The sequence below is a fragment of the Capra hircus genome, chromosome 4 (genome assembly GCF_001704415.2).
Source record: "Capra hircus breed San Clemente chromosome 4, ASM170441v1, whole genome shotgun sequence".
Taxonomy (NCBI): domain Eukaryota; kingdom Metazoa; phylum Chordata; class Mammalia; order Artiodactyla; family Bovidae; genus Capra; species Capra hircus.
In genome coordinates, this window is record NC_030811.1 from 74,609,542 (window position 1) to 74,626,930 (window position 17,389).

The 17,389-nt window shown below is 39.4% G+C and overlaps 1 protein-coding gene across 2 annotated transcripts in view; it reads right to left on the minus strand.

The window, feature by feature from the left end:
• Window positions 1–17,389, minus strand: part of LHFPL3 (lipoma HMGIC fusion partner-like 3) — a 640,749-nt gene that overhangs the window by 468,886 nt on the left and 154,474 nt on the right. The gene's annotated exons all lie outside the window — the stretch shown is intronic.

The window sequence follows — 17,389 nt, forward strand, 5'->3', positions numbered from 1 at the left end:
GGCAGTTCTCCAGGGAAAGGTACAAATGTGAGTTCACAGCAGCTAACATTTACCGACTGAAAGGAGTAGGTGGGTGCAGCATTACCGACATGCTACACAGCGTGGCACATCCTAGACTTGCAAGGTCAACCACTTAGTCCTTGACCCTACATCCTTTCTAAAACAGCCATCTTGGACTTCCCTGGTGGTACAGTGGATGGAAATCCACCTTCCAGCGCAGAGGACACAGGTTCAATCCCTGGTCTTAGAAGATCCCACATGCCAAGGAGCAGTTGAGCCCATGTGCCACAATCACTGAGCCTTTGCTCTAGAGTTCACAAGCTGCAACTACCGAAGCCTGTGCACTCTCGAGCTCATGCTACACAAGAAAAGTCACGGCAATGAGAAGCTCACACGCCACAACTAAAGAGCAGCCCTGCTTGCCACAATTAGAGAAAGCCCACGTGCAGCAACGAAGACCCAGCACAACCAAAAATAAAAGAAATAAAGAGATAGATTATTAAAAAATAAGCCATCTTCACAAGCAATGGCTCTTTTTCCACTCAATGGTTGAAGTGGGGCATCATATATCTTATACTCATGAGACATTTATTATATAAATTTCAACGTCCCATTATGCACAGCAATACTGTTTCAAATACTTTCATGAACACATTAGATCCCTCACCAGCTCACATGCTCTCATCCTCTTTTCTGATTCCTAACCTCCCACCATGTTTCATTTTCCATGTCATCCTGGATTCATGAGACTTGCCCTGCTCTGGCCTACTTGCTCCTCATTGCCAGCATCCACACTTTATAAAGAAGGAAGGATAAGGAAGCAGAACAGAGCTCGGTACTTTCCCCGCAGAGAAGGTGTCTCCTTTCAAAAAACATTCATCTCCACAAAATTAACTGAGTTTGGTCTCTGGGTTCTGAACTGCCAGTTATATGCACCCAGGTGTGCTGGAGACCTGCAAGTATTGATAATTTTATGTGGCTGAAGCCTAGGCTGAGTGGAAGTGAGAGAAGAGACAAGAATGATAATTGAAGAGCCTGATCATGGAAGGCCTCGTATGGCCTTATTCATGGGCCTTATTCATGGAAGTGCAGAATATGTGTTAGGATAGCCCCGAGTTTAATAGGCGAGGATCATGTCCCCTAGGAAGGCAAAGTGACATGATTGACCAGTGGCAGAAATGAGACTAGAGAGCTGGCTTCCTTGCTTCAGTTTGGTATTTCTCCCACAAGTGGTTCCTTAAAAGACTAGACCTAGTGCTTTATTTCATGAATGGCTGAGTCTCATGGTTTTTCTAAGTAAATCAGAACTCCCAACACCCCCGTTCTCAGCAACTCTAGTTTAAATGTCAGCTGCAAATATCTACTGAAAAAAATTCCTAATTTTGCCCACGGGTTAGTCAGAATTTCATTATTGTTAGCTTTTTTGCATACTGAATACCTGTTTTATGCATGGCCCCGTTCTGGCCATAATTTCAGCTCTGGGACACTCTATGTGTAGAACAATTCTACGACATGTTTCATAATTTGTTATCTTTTTGCGGATGCTTAACTTTGTAATGAAGTGATTCAAAATAGCCTACAACAGAAATCTGTACAAAGGAGCAACTCTCACCTTGGCAATTGGGCATAAGCACACATGTTCGGGCCTCACAATTACTCATCCTGGGAGTATTTTCTCAGAAGAGTCCACTCCAAACTGTCCAAGTAAAGTTGTTTATTCTCTTTTCTATTTGAGATACATTTTCCATTCCATGGAAGGATATTTTCTCTATAATTTTTCACCTGCAGGTGAAAAGGATTGCCTGCAACCAGCTACTCACAATTAAGCATTGAGTATCTTGTCACTTTATGCCTTTTGGAAATTGGGGAGATGGTAGGGAGGGGTCGGGAGGAGGAATGTCCTTTGATGAGCAGCTGCTATACATTAGGCACTGAACTAAATGACTTGCATGTTTAATCTCATTTGATCCTTATGACAATTCTGTGAGGCAGAATCATTATTCTGATTTTACAGTTCAGGAGCATGGCTCAGAGAGTCACTGGTTAACCACAGGTCCCAGAGCACCAGGATTCACACTGGGGTCTGTCTTGCTCCAGGGCTTTGATTTCCCTCCTGTGTGATATTTTCTTCTCTCCCTACCTGTTTCCATGACAGAATGCTTCAAAATTTTGTTTGGTACAAACCTGCGATGAGTAAATACCAAACATTATAAACTTCATCCTTAAGTTCCACTTTCTGTTTTGCATGTGACGATAATGAAACCTGTTTCATTACAATTTACAGCCTTACAAACTAATTGTGCGGAACAAATGAGATGATCAATAAGAAAGCCTCAGAAAATAATAAACTGCTACACATATGGGAAGCGTTCTTCTACATATAGTTACAGTAGGCTCAACTGCGGGGGCTGGGAGTAGAAAACAGATGCTAGGGGCACAGAGAGCTCAAAAACCTGGCAGGTTTGGCAGACACAGGAAGTCTGGGAATTGAAGATTTGCCCTTTGGGGCTGCTGAATGTCAGCAGAAGTGGAAGAAGCACTCAGGATGACCACTCAACATCCTGAGTTAGTTCAAGGGTGGTACAGAACTATCAGACCTAAGAGCTCCTACAGAACCCTTCAGAATGGCCTTTTGAGAGTTAAGCACCCGAAGAAAGTAATAACTCCTTAATGAAAACTGCTTATATGTTACTGTCCACTATGAAGGATCTATGGTGACTAGATCTGAGTAAGTCAAATTCTCTCCTTTCAGATAATGGACCTATGGGCTCTTAGAGCTTTTTTCCAGCATGAAGCCCTTCTGTACTATGTGAGACAGTAGCCGAGCCCAGCCTCAGCCGAGCCCAGCAGCAGTGCAGACTCCAGCCAAGGCAGGCTTTCTTGAAATGGTTCTATTCAACAGCGGAGGGATATCTCCCTGAACAACACAAGGGTGTGGTTTTACCTGTCACTTTGCACAGCTCTCAAAAAGTTATTTTAGCCAACGACTAGGTCCTACTGTATAGCCCAGGGAACTATATTCAATATCCTGTGACAAACCATAGTGGGAAAGAATATGAAAAAGAATGTATATGTATAACTGAATCACCTTGCTGTAGGGCAGCAATTAAAACATTGTAAATCAACTATACTTGAATAAAATCTTTTTAACAAGAAAAAAAAAAACCTGTTTTCATCAGATTATGGTTTTCTAATCTGGGTTCTGGAGCAATGTTGTCCTGGTACCACCCAACCCTCAGTCAGTGCTCACTGTTTCCACTGAACATTCGTGCTACCCAGGGTACATTTATCATGCTTTGGAGTTAAGACCAATAATAGCCGAGAGCTAACTGCAGCAGCATACCAAGGGAGTGCCTGAAACTGGAGAAGGCTCCTTTACTAGTAGCCTTTAAGTATCCACCTGAGTTTCCCTAGGAGAGAGATTTAAGATGCAGGGACAGAACACACGGAGCACACCTCTCAGCAGCACTCACAGAACAAAGCCCAGCTCAACAGGACGCTTATACCAGGGACATGAGTGAGACAAAGACAAGTAAAAGGGTAAAGCACTGGCCAGTTAGGGATGAAGACGAGCTGAGGTGCCTGTTTCTTCCCAATCCCCCACCCCTGCCAGTTTCCCCCTGGAGGATTCATTAAGATTTTCTGGGTCCAGGGAAGTGCAGCAGTGGAGAGAATACTAAAGAAGGAAACATCAAAACTGCCCAAGGTCCATCATCTTGGCTTTTACTCATTCAGGAGCTATGGCTTCTAAGACTCCTTAGAGACTGAAGACCCAGAAACCAACAAGAGTATACATCCTCACGTGCCAGGTAATTTTGTGGAAGTTAAGATAATTCCTCAACCAGTCAGAAGTTTGTTTAAAGATAATGGAGCCTCACAATGGGTTCCTATAAAAATATCAATCTAATAAATCCCCATTTTGATTCATGAGAATTTTGATAACTTTCAACTTTAAAAATATTATCTTCATTATTATAAAATGATAAAAACAGAAAGGTTAAAATTTACATTTAACCTTGTATTCTTATTCTGCCAATCTTTCCTCCATTGCAAAATGTAGAGAGAGCTTTGGAGATTTCAGTAATTAATTCCCATGGCATGGGGCTCAACACGGACCAGCCCCTAGTGCTTTTCATAAGCTGTTCATAAGTCTGCAAAGCTTTTCTTCCCCCTTTGGTGAATTTCTCGGCATCCCTCGAATCTCAGTTAAGTGTCATTTTCTCAGTGAAGCCGTCTGGGATGCACTGGACTCCTTTGTCAAATGCTCAGGGTAGGACACCATTCCCTCCTTTAAAGCACATCACTGTGCTCGTAATTACCCACTCTTTGGCATGATCATTGGATTAATGTTCATCTTCTCTTCATGGAAGGCTGCACGAGAGGAGAACCCACACCCAATTTGCTCACCAACTTATGCCTATTGATAGCACAATGCTTGGCACATAGCAAATACCTGATAAATATTTACTGAACGAGTAAAAAAATGAATAAAAGTACCTATAAGAAATTATGATCTATACAGACCAGGATCACAATGAAATGTTCAACACAAATCAACAGCAGTTTATCAAATGACCTCTCTTCTGTTTTAAAGTTAATATTGCTCCAAATGTGTGTGCCTATGAAGTATATTTGTTTTTAGCTTATCTAATATGAAGACTTGAGTGAAAATAATTCCTCTAAAACTTTTCTTTTCCTTTAGCAATAAAATGGAGAGGGAGACTAAGGAGTCATTTCAAACTTTCAGTGAAAGTCATTTATATACATCCATTCCCTTCAACATTTGGATCTTAGAATACTCAAAGGGTGACAAAAGCCAGGAACAATATAAATACTCAACATCATCTGAAATCTAGTTTCCAAATCCGTTCACCAGAAAAGTCCTGTCACATTATTTTGCTATTTTATGTCTCCCATGTGGTATTTCCAGTCAGAAAACCTTTTGATGGGACTTTGTATTTGTTTTATTTTCCTATTCATAATAACAAAGAAGCTCCTTTGGGCATGTCCATTCTACATGGAAGAAGATAGATGTTTGTCAGTGAAAAATGCTTAGGAGAACATCAAATAGATGTTTGCAATAATAAACACATGTTACCAGTCTAATTTCTCTAAGCTCAGTACACACAGATTCAAGACATGCTACACTCAGGCAGGAAGAAAAATTACTTCTAAGATAGACAAGTGTCAGTGACAATATGTGTTAAGAATTTTTCTTAAAATTAAGAGACTAAAAATTAACAGAAAAAAACATTGATCAATTTCATATATTCCATTCAAGAAGGAACAGAAAAGTATTTTCTAGTCACAACATCTAGATAAGCATTTCCTGACTATTCTGAGAAAAACTAGTGTGTGCTACTATATTTCAAAAATTAGCACTAAACAGAATTAAATGGTGTCCTGTATTGCAGGACTTATCAGAGCCTTTGTGAACTGTTACATCAGCGCGGCCACAGGACTGGAAAAGGTCAGTTTTCATTCCAATCCCAAAGAAAGGCAATGCCAAAGAATGCCCAAACTACCACACAATTGCACTCATCTCACACGCTAGTAAAGTAATGCTCAAAATTCTCCAAGCCAGGCTTCAGCAATACGTGAACCGCGAACTTTCAGGTGATCAAGCTGGTTTTAGAAAAGGCAGAGGAACCAGAGATCAAATTGCAAACATCTGCTGGATCATCGAAAAAGCAAGAGAGTTCCAGAAAAACATCTATTTCTGCTTTATTGACTATGCCAACACCTTTGGCTGTGTGGATCACAATAAACTGTGGAAAATTCTGAAAGAGATGGGAATACCAGACCACCTCACCTGCCTCTTGAGAAACCTATATGCAGGTCAGAAAGCAACAGTTAGAAATGGACATAGAAAAACAGGCTGGTTCTAAATAGGAAAAGGAGTACCTCAAGACTGTATATTGTCACCCTGCTATTTAACTTCTATGCAGAGTACATCATGAGAAACGCTGGGCTGGAAGAAGTACAAGCTGGAATCAAGATTGCTGGGAAAAATATCAATAACCTCAGATATGCAGATGACACCACCCTTATGGCAGAAAGTGAAGAGGAACTAAAAAGCCTCTTGATGAAAGTGAAAGAGGAGAGTGAAAAAGTTGGCCTGAAGCTCAACATTCAGAAAACGAAGATCATGGCATCTAGTCCCATCACTTCATGGCAAATAGGTGGGGAAACAGTGGAAACACTGTCAGACTTTATTTTGGGGGGCTCCAAAATCACTGCAGATGGTGATTGCAGCCATGAAATTAAAAGATGCTTACTCCTTGGAAGGAAGTTACCAACCTAGATAGCATATTGAAAAGCAGAGACATTACTTTGCCAGCAAAGGTCTGTCTAGTCAAGGCTATGATTTTTCCAGTGATCATGTATGGACGTGAGAGTTGGACTGTGAAGAAAGCTGAGTGCCATAGAATTGATGCTTTTGAACCGTGGTGTTGGAGAAGTCTGTTGAGAGTCCCTTGGACTGCAAGGAGATCCAACCAGTCCATTCTGAAGGAGATCAGCCCTGGGTGTTCTTTGGAAGGAATGATGCTAAAACTGAAACTCCAGTACTTTGGCCACCTCATGCGAAGAGTTGACTCATTGGAAAAGACTCTGATGCTGGGAGGGATTGGGGGCAGGAGGAGAAGGGGACAACCGAGGATGAGATGGCTGGATGGCATCACTGACTCGATGGATGTGAGTCTGAGTGAACTCCGGGAGTTGGTGATGGACAGGGAGGCCTGGCGTGCTGCATTTCATGGGGTCGCAGAGTCGGACACAACTGAGCGACTGAACTGACTGACTGACTGACATCACCAAAATGGAATTATAAACATGCATATTTTCACAAACATACTTAACCACAGAGCCCTTTCTGTAAGACATGATTTTTTTTTATTTAAAAATGTAAAACTGTTGTTAAAAACATATAAAATATACCATTTCAAACATTTTGAAGTGTACAGTTCAGTGATGCTAAGTATATTCACATTGCTATACAACAGATCTTCAGAACTCTCTCATTTTGCTAAACTGAACAACTATTTCCCCATTTCCTCCTTCCCCATTCCTCATTAGCCACCTTTCTGGCAACCACCTTTCTACTTATGTAAGACATGATTTTTAATATACCAAAAAACAAGTTTTCAAGTAATATGCTAAAATAAAAGATCTGGATTAGTTACACGATTAAAACTACCAGGACAGATGTAGTGGATGATTTAACTAAAATTATTTAGCGGTTTTCTTTGACAATAATGGGTCACATCTTTTTGAATCCCCATCTGCATTACTTCAAAGTTTCTATTGATTATCATTACTATCATGAGTTTCAGAACCCACTCCAGTATTCTTGCCTGGAGACTCCTATGGACTGAGGAATCTGGTAGACTACATCAAAGGATTGCAAAGAGTCAGACATGACTGAAGCGATTTAGCAGGCATGCATGCAGGCATGAGTTTCAGAGAACAAAAGTAGGGAATAATGTTTTGATATTATTAGAAACAATGGTTTTTCCATCTGTACTAAGAACTTCTTGAGAGGAAGCTTATAGTTTACAAGGGCTGTTTTATATATAAGGAAGAATTACCATGGAAAATTATTGTTAAACTTATTGTATCATGTTTCTTCTCTGCAGTGACTCTGATGGCCTAAAACATGAAAATAAGTTTCTTTGTAAGTATTTTGTGGCTCCATGATTTTGTCCAAGTTTAAATTTCTAGTCTTTTTTCTCGATACTCACTGCTTCATACATCCCGCTAGTCCTCTGTCTGCTGTATGCTATTTTTAGATCTCACTGCCTTTATCTCTTTTTATGATTTTATCTGAGCATGGGCTTCTTCCATGTTCTCCACTAAGAAGAAGCCACCTTCTCTCTGCAACAGGAAGTAAAGCCTCTCCATGATATCTTGCTTATTTTTTCAGCACATAATTCATTCTGCTATTACATCCACTATTCAGAGCCACAGGGTCTTTGAGGTTGAGGATAATGCCTTAATCTTTTTATTCACCTTAATCCTAGCACAGTGTCTTTTCATAATAAATACTCAAAAATTAGTACAACTGAGCCCCCAGATAGACCTCCTCTGAAGGTCTTTTAGAAGCAGATTGAATTCTTACTGTTCAGGGATGACTTATGGCTGCATTTTCCACAAGGCAAGGGATGAGCTAAACCAGCTGCAATTATTTTCTTGTACTGTGGTGAATGTGGGTAGAAGACGAGGTCTTATTTATTTATTTTATATGACTCTGCTGAGTAGATCACTTGTGCCTCCTGGCTTGGTATGTTTTCCTGCCCCTCCATAATGGCAGGTTTGAAGGAAGCATGGTGAGCTTGTGGGCAAATACTGCACAGAGTGTGTGTGTGTGTGTGTGTGTGTCTAGGTGGGAGAAAGAGGATGTGTACGTCGCAGAGCTTTATAAATATTTGACCTCAAATAAATATTTTACTTCTTTCTTATTTAGTGAAGGGTGACTATTTAGATGCCATTTGTCAAAATCAATTTCTAAAATAAATTTACTCTAAGATTTATTTAGTGCTTATTATGTGCCAGGCACTATTCTAAATGCTTGGCATGGGTATCTAATCTGATCACCACAACAACCCCACAAGATAAAGACTGTTTCATTGTCATTTTCCAACCAGGAAAAACAAGGCACAGAGTGCTTATATAATTTGCCCAATGTCACACACAGAGAAGAAATTTAAAACAAGGCTGTTTTGACTCCACAGCCTCAACTTCTGCACCACGTGCATGAATAGAAATACACCAAGTTAGGATTGAATAAATACTTGTTTTCTTGGCAAAGAGTTGAATCAACTGATAAGACAGGAAGATTATAAGATAAGCACAATTGTGTTAAATCTTTTATAATGTTAGTCGACTTGCCTGCCATTTGCTATTCATTCTGTAGTAGAATACAAGTTAAAAAAAAATGTGGGGTATGTTGGGTGCTTGACTGAAAAGTCCAAATGGGAATAATCCTCATAAAGAAAATCTTTATTGTCATTAAGAGGAAAGCTTTAGAAAGACCAGCCATAATTTGCACTGGAAAATATTTTAACAGGTTGTAAAACTTACATTTGAAAAAAGCATTTAGTCTCTTTAGGGTTCTGGTAGTTCTCACCATGGACAATATGTTGGTGGGATTTTTTATTTCATAGAATGTCAGTATAATTCTGAGCCATTTCTTTGAAAACAGTTCTCCATTTCACTGCCTATAGGTCCACAAAGGATAAAATCTTAGTTTCGTTTAAATTAGAGCTATTTGAAATTAGAAATCTCTTTTATTAGAATCATTAATACTTGTTATCAGTCTCCTAGAAGGTTTAACATAGGAGGCTCCTGTAATGTCACATCAAATTGTCCTTTGATCAGGTTCAAAATCTTCAATCAAGGGTTGGATTGCGACATTTTACAATGAAATCGCATTTTTTAAATCAAGCCAATGTCATAAAAAAAGGACTGTGTTAAATTAAAAGAGACTTAAAGGATAATAACCAAATATAATGATACTGGTTTAAACAAATACAGAAAAATATTGGGTCAATTGGAGAAATATGAATATGGACTTGATTTAGATGAGATGAAATTTTATCTAAATGGAAAGGAAACCATTGGTTGTAAAAGTAACAGATTACATAATAGTGGGCATAATAGGATAACATTCTGATTAGTTAAAAATGAATATTTGCAAATACTCATACACATATCTGCATGCAAAGGGATTTGAAAACACATGCAGGAGAATACTACAGTGATGATTTCTGAGTTCTAAGAATGTCACATTTTTTAATTTTTGCTTGCTTATATTTTCTAATATTCTAGAAAACCCCTAGTGTTTAAAGTTACTAAAAATAGAATGAAGTGGCTTTTTAGGACAGAACTTCATATTATCCATTTCATGGAAAGTGAGAGTGGATTTCTAAAAATGTAGCTTCTTTCCACCTCTCATCTTTCCCTCTTGAAAGCACATAAAATTCATTAGTGGCACAAATCTGATCTATATTGTTTTACTCAGTTCTAGTAGCAACTTAGCAGCAATAGCAGCAGCAGTGACTAAAACAGTATACATTTACTAACCCTGAGCAATGAAAAGGTTACATTAAGTAAAATGTTTGATCAAACCATTAACAATCCAACTTAGTGTAAGATTTCTCATAGTATCTATCAGTTCAGTTCAGTTCAGTCGCTCAGTTGTGTCCAACTCTTTGCGACCCCATGAATCGCAGCATGCCAGGCCTCCCTGTCCATCACCATCTCCCAGAGTTCACTCAGACTCGCATCCATCAAGTCGGTGATGCCATCCAGCCATCTCATCCTCGGTCGTCCCCTTCTCCTCCTGCCCCCAGTTCCTCCCAGCATCAAAGTCTTTTCCAATGAGTCAACTCTTCGCATGAGGTGGCCAAAGTACTGGAGTTTCAGCTTTAGCATCATTCCTTCCAACGAAATCCCAGGGCTTATCTCCTTCAGAATGAACTGGTTGGATCTCCTTGCAGTCCAAGGCACTCTCAAGAGTCTTCTCCAACACCACAGTTCAAAAGCATCTATACACATTTATTAATATAATTCAAATTCAATATATTAATCCAAATGAAAAGTATTAAATATGAAATTCTATCATGCAGCTCTTAGATTCTATTAATAAAAATAAAATGTAGTCAGGAAAAATGAGGTACAGAGTGGCTATGTAACTTGCCAAAGGTCACAGAGTAGAGAACCTTCTATCTGAGGTTGATTAAGGTTTCTGTAAACTATATACAGTAATTGTCAAGATCACAGACTTTGAAGCCATTGTCTTGATTCTGATGCCTAGCATTGCCATACAAAAACTAGGGCAAGTAACCTAAACATCTGTTCACTCATGTGTAACACGAGAGTAATGACATTCATCTTATATTGGTGATGAAGCTTAAACGAAACAAGTTATCACTGTGGCTGGTACAGTATAAGCTCATGGTCAAAATAAAGAAAGAAAGGAAGGAAGATAAGATAGAAACAAGGAGGAAGCCACATCACGTTGTTTCAACAGTGACAATAAAACATCATATCCTATTCTGAAACAGTATTGCCATCGTGGATAACTATTACCATTGCCATCAGAGATACGTATTCAGAATATTCCATGGGATGCTCTAAAGTGAATTACAAAGACTATTCCTGACTTCTAGAGTCCAGCAGACATTAATAAAAACACATAGAAAATAAACCAAAATAATCAGGCATATCCTCTGGAAAGAAGTACGTAATTGTCATTGTATAGAATAATGATCATGCATCAGGAATACAATGAATGAAAAAATTGTGGGACCTTCATGTTTATAAAGAAAAACTGTCTTCTTATTGCTGACGGATGTCTTTGTAGAAAAGCTGAGATTTCTTGGACTTACTTGAAACTGAAAAAGCTTCAACAAGGCAAAGGGTAGAAATAATTACTCTGTTAACTGGGCTGGGAACTGATGGGGAGGCAGGATTCTGGCTGTGACACGTAGACTGGACAAAAAGATCCCACCAGAAATTAGATTATGGAAATGATGGCTGGGATGAAAGGGAAGAGATGGAAAAGCCAGAGAGATGGCTGCAAAGAGAAAGCATCAGTGAGGAGAATATAACAAGTGTCTTTTTGCTATGTGACCCTGATCAACTTCCCTACTTTCTTTGTTCCTCAGTTTTCTCATCTGTACAACAGAGAGTAATAGGGTTGTTATCAGAATTCAGCAAATTAGTATTTGTAGTGCGGTTTGTGATTGCACAAAGCGAGAACCTAAGTGCTGGGTAAGTGTAGCACGTTGGGACTGTTCCCAGGCCAGGCATAGAGAAGGTCACAAAGATGAGCTGCTCTCTCAGTCAAGGTTAAAACACTTTGAAATCTTGTTTTACACACAGTATGTTATATGAATGAGATCATGTGGGAAATAGAGGCTTACAAAGAGTGAAATAAAAATAAGAGGATCAATACGGATTAACCCATTTGTGAAACAGTTCATTTTCTCAAATTCAGAATAATCCTGCAAGAGACATGGCATGGAATTATCAACAAAGGCCAATTCTGGCTAAGAATACTACTGTAATTGATTATTTTTGCTTTTCTTGCTTTTGAAAATATGAGGACAGACACTAAGAACAGAGAGAGGAAAAAAGCCAAGAATATACACTTTCTCCTTTTCTCATTATCTCCCAGCTGGTCCATTCTTCAACCTCTCATCAACTGTTCTGTCCTTTCAAAAACAAGCACAAAGCAATGTACGTGCTAATCTAACACTTGACCCCACACAGTGCTCTCACCTGGGGTGTGGGCATTCTCAGAGTGTACAGCCACTTACTTCACTACACTTTTCCGTATCTGTGCTATAATTGTGCTCAAAGGGAGTGCCAGATTAGGGATAGATTGGTACATTATTCATCTCACATATAGAATATGGATTGTACCTCATTTGTGCTCACAAAGTTAAGAAATGTCACCTGTCTCTAATCAATGTCAACAAAAAAGGCTACATTGATTTGAGTTGGTTAAAGTTTCTCTGATAACCATTTTTTTATGGGCTTCTCAAAAACAAGAAACAAAATTGAATGTTTACTATTAGGGAATGGAGTTCTATAGGGGGTAACATCAGGAATACAGGAAATCTTCAAGAGCTAAATTCAAATAGGATGGGCAGGAAAACTGATGGAAAATGCAAATTTTCAGTTAATGTGTATCTCAGTCACAAGACCAGCCTTTGGAGAAGATTTATACCAAGTTTTATGAGCTATTTGAACCCTTGTAAATAATTCTAAGAACAGTTAATAGGCTATTTATTTGGGAAGGAGCCAAATGAAGAAAAAATAAGCTAATTCATTAAGATACCAGTAAACAAAACCCAGTTTGGCACCATTTCCAATTAATGCGTCCCAGGAAATACAAAATGAAGCCCCCTGCACAGTGCTGTAAAGCTATACCAGTCAGACATGATGATTTCACATGACAGGGCACAAAAGGTGGCAGGGGTTTAAAAGGGTCCTATCCTCTCTCTACTTGAATAAAACAATGCTGATGAGCTGGGGACAGGATGGAGGTCTGCTTTGAGCCCCCCTGCTTCTCTGTTTCTACACAGCACTTACAATAATCTGCGGCAGCCGTTTCTGACATTAATCCATCCGTTCTGAAGCTGTCGACACACTTTATTTACTCCAGTGACCAGAGGTTAGATCAAACCATCCCTATGTCCAGAGGGCAAAGGTCTGATGTGAGCTCATTAAGTTGGAGTCTCCCATGGAATGAATGACAGGAAAGCTAAGTGAATCAAAGTTCTCTTTCCTGGGAAGGTAGGAAATGTTTTGACAAGCCCTCCTTACCTTGGGAATTTGTCATTCTCCATGGAAACTGCTCCATGTTGAAACATGCCTATACATCTCTCAATCTGAGAGCAGATCTTCACATCTTTGCTCTCAACACATAGGAGTGCAAATGATGCATCCATTTTATTGTGTTTTTTTTTAAATATATATAACGGAAAGTCATTATTTCCCCCCACTTTGTTTCTGAAAACTTCAGGATGGCCTGCCAATATAAACCAGCCAGCCTCCCAAGCTGAAGCTATTGCCAATAGCTTCCATTTTCACCGCATTCTTGAAGAAGGTAGGAAGTTAAAAAGTACATTTCTAGACTCCTTAGAAGCTAAGGTTTTGGATGCAATATATATTCTGCCAACAAGATGCCTTTGCTGGCAACATAGGTCGTTAAAACCTTGGGAACTGGATTCCATATTCCATATTCCACAGCTTCAAGGGTGTAAGAAAATTGAGGAAGGGGGCAGGTAGGGTAGGAAAGCAGCTGTGCTTCTTGACCTCTGGGTTGCAACTATGGTATTTTAACCTCAAAATCAATTGTCCAGTTGATTTCTGCTCCTCCAGCTCTTCTGATAATTTTGTAAACACCTACGTCTCTATAGTAAATTCTTCTCTTTAAAATATCTCAAGTACACTGAAAACCGACAAGGCCATCTCTCCTGGGTGAAAGCTGGACAAAGACCTGCCCTCTACTGCTAATGTTATAGGAAAACAAAAACACTGAACACTAAGGAGATTCATGGGTCAGTCTACCAGTGAAAGACAGCATAAACAATCTGGAGAAGAGAGAAAGAGAGAGAGTGGCAGGGCAGGGAGAGAGAGAGAGGAGGAAGAAGAACATAAAGCAGGGAGAAAGAAAGGGAGGAGGAAAGAAAGAAACCAAATGACTTGGTGCCCAAATTGATAATTTGCTCAATGCAAACTCTCAATTATTGCCAATCCATGTTTTCAGTCTGTCCCTTCTCAAATATGCTCCTGTCCAAATGCATCTAATTTCTTGATTGGATGAGGAGAAATCAACCCAAGAAACGTTATTAAATTGGATATGCATCTAAATGCCATCTGCCAAATAACAGAAGATGGCTTGTTTGTCATGCAGCACAATCTAATACAGGGATAATGAAATGGATTAGCTCCACATAGTTAATTTGCCACTCTTATTCTGAACAGAGATAAGCCTATATAACCTGAGTTTTTAGCACTTTACAGTGTATTAATACAAAGTATATTCATATACCCTTTCTCATTTGCTCCTAATACAATTTTGTGAAATAGACAAGTAGGAATTATTTTTACTCCTGTTTGACCATGGAAGGAATAGATACTCAAGGAGACCCCATGTTATTGAGTGGCAGAAATGTGAGTTAAGCTAAAGATTTTTGTCCTTTTCCCAATCCTAAGTGCATCCTATTTACTCTTGCTTGACCATCACACCAACCATGTGAGACAGTAAAGGCAAGGAATGACTCCCCTGGCATTTTTACAATGAATCTTGACACCAACAAAGAACAAGTCACTGCCTTTATCCTGACTTACAACTAACTTTAGATACCACTGGACTTCCAAGATACAAGTACAAAAATAAAAGTAATTAATTCAATACAGAATGTTAGGAAAGAGGGGCATTGATGTGTGTGGTGATGTTAATAACAGAGGTGACCACCGGAGAATCATTAGGATGCGTTGATTCCTACTGTGGTGAGCATCCTAGAGGGCGGGAGGTAGAATTAAAAGAGAGCATCAGATATATAGTTCTTAAAAAAATGGAAATAAGATCCAACTCAGATGATAATTCTGGGTAAATGCTATGCTGTTGAACATATGGAGTCCTAAACCATGGTTTTGTTTGATTCTCATCAGAAGAGTTTTAACTCCAGCTAAAGTCCTTTCTAATCCATAGACAGGAATTAGATCTAGGTCAAACATCCAGTTCCACTTATCCATAGTCTTGACCCAACAACAAAACAACAACATAAAAGCCAGTTTGCTTCAGTCAAGTAGAACTGATGGAAATACTAGCAGAGCTATGACTGAACAAGAATTGACAACACCATGGGCACTCAACCAGACTCTGCAGACTGCAAAAACACACAACAGTTGCTTTTTAGCAATGGAAGAGCAGACTGTTCCCAAATTACCTAGGTATTTTTAGTAGTAGCATTGGTGGTGGTCGTTTAGTCACTAAGTCATGTCCAGCTCTTTGCGACCCCATGGAATGTAGCCCTCCATGCTCCTCTGTCCATAGGATTTCTCAGGCAAGAATACTGGAGTGGGTTGCCATTTCCTTCTCCAAGGTATCTTCCCAATCCAGGGATCAAACCCGTGTCTCCTGCTTGGCAGGCAGACTGTTTACCACTGAGCCACCAGGGAAGTCCAGTAGTAGCATTAGTGTAGTGCTACAGAATAAATGTTTGTGTCTCCCCCCATTCATATATTGAAATCTTAACCTCCCAAGTTGGTGGTATTAGGAGGAGGTAGAGCCTTGGAAAGGTGATTCAATTATGAGGGCAAAGCCCTCATGAATAGGATTAGTGCTCTTATAAAAGAGACCTCACTGAGCTCCTTCACCACTTCTGCCCTGTGAAGACACAGTGAGAAGACACCATCATGAATCAGGAAGCTGATCCTCACCAAACATGGGACCAGTGCCTTGACCTTGAATTTCTCAGCCTCCAGGAATGTGAGAAATTAGTTTCTGTTGTTTATAAGCCATTCTGTCTGTGGTATTTTGTCAGGGCAGCCTGATTGGACTAAGACATGCCCACAGTTGTCTGAAGCATGGTAACACAGTCCACTTATTTCTTTTTTCCAGTGTTGACATTTCCTGCTTTCCTGAGGAAGGATAAAGATGTAAGTACTGTCTAAAAACACATAAATGTGATGAGCTTCTGCAGTTCAGATGAACTGCAATGGATCCCTAAGCTCTAGGAAATCCCCCAAAACAACTTTTTTAGTAGGCTGAAATCAGAAACATACCTACAATTTCCAAAAGCACTAGGAATTTTTTTTAATTGAAGGATAACTGCTTCACAATATTGTATTGATTTCTGCCATACATCAACATGAATTATCCATAGGTATATGTGTGTGTATATATATATATGTCCCTTCCCTCTTGGATGTCCCTACCACACCCCCTCCCATTCCACCCCTCTAGGTTGTCACAGGGAATGCGCTTGAGCTCCCTGAGTTATACTGCAAATATCCACTGGCTATCTATTTTACATATGGTAATGTATACGTTTCCATACTACTCTCTCCATTTGTCCCACCTTTTTCTTCCCCTTTATGGGTCCACAAGTCTGTTCTCTATGTCTGTGTCTCCACTGCTGCCCTGAAAATTGGTTCATCAGTACCATCTTTCTAAATTCCATATATACATATTAATATATGATATTTATCTTTCTCTTTCTGAATTACTTCATTTTGTATAATAGGCTCTAGGTTCATCCACCTCATTAGAACTGACTCAAATGCATTACTTTTTATAGCTGAGTAATAGTCCATTGTGTATATGTATCACAACTTCTTTATCCATTCCTCTGTTGATAGACATCTAAGTTGCTTCCATGTCCTAACTATTGTAAATACACTAGGAATTTTTTGGTTTGTTTCTTTTTGCATACTCTCAGTAGCCATAGTTAAAGAGATGTCAATTTTCAGATATGTCAATTATTGTTAGGTATAACCTCAGATATGCAGATGACACCACCCTTATGGCAGAAAGTGAAGAGGAACAAAGCCTCTTGACAAAAGTGAAAGAGGAGAGTGAAAAAGTTGGCTTAAAGCTCAACATTCAGAAAACGAAGATCATGACATCTGGTCCCATCACTTCATGGCAAGTAGATGGGGAAACAGTGGAAACAATGTCAGACTTTATTTTTTCAGGCTCCAAAATCACTGCAGGTGGTGACTGCAGCCATGAAATTAAAAGATGCTTACTCCTCGGAAGAAAAGTTATGACCAACCTAGATAGTATATTCAAAAGCAGAGACATTACTTTGCCAACAAAGGTCCGTCTCGTCAAGGCTATGGTTTTTCCAGTGGTCATGTATGGATG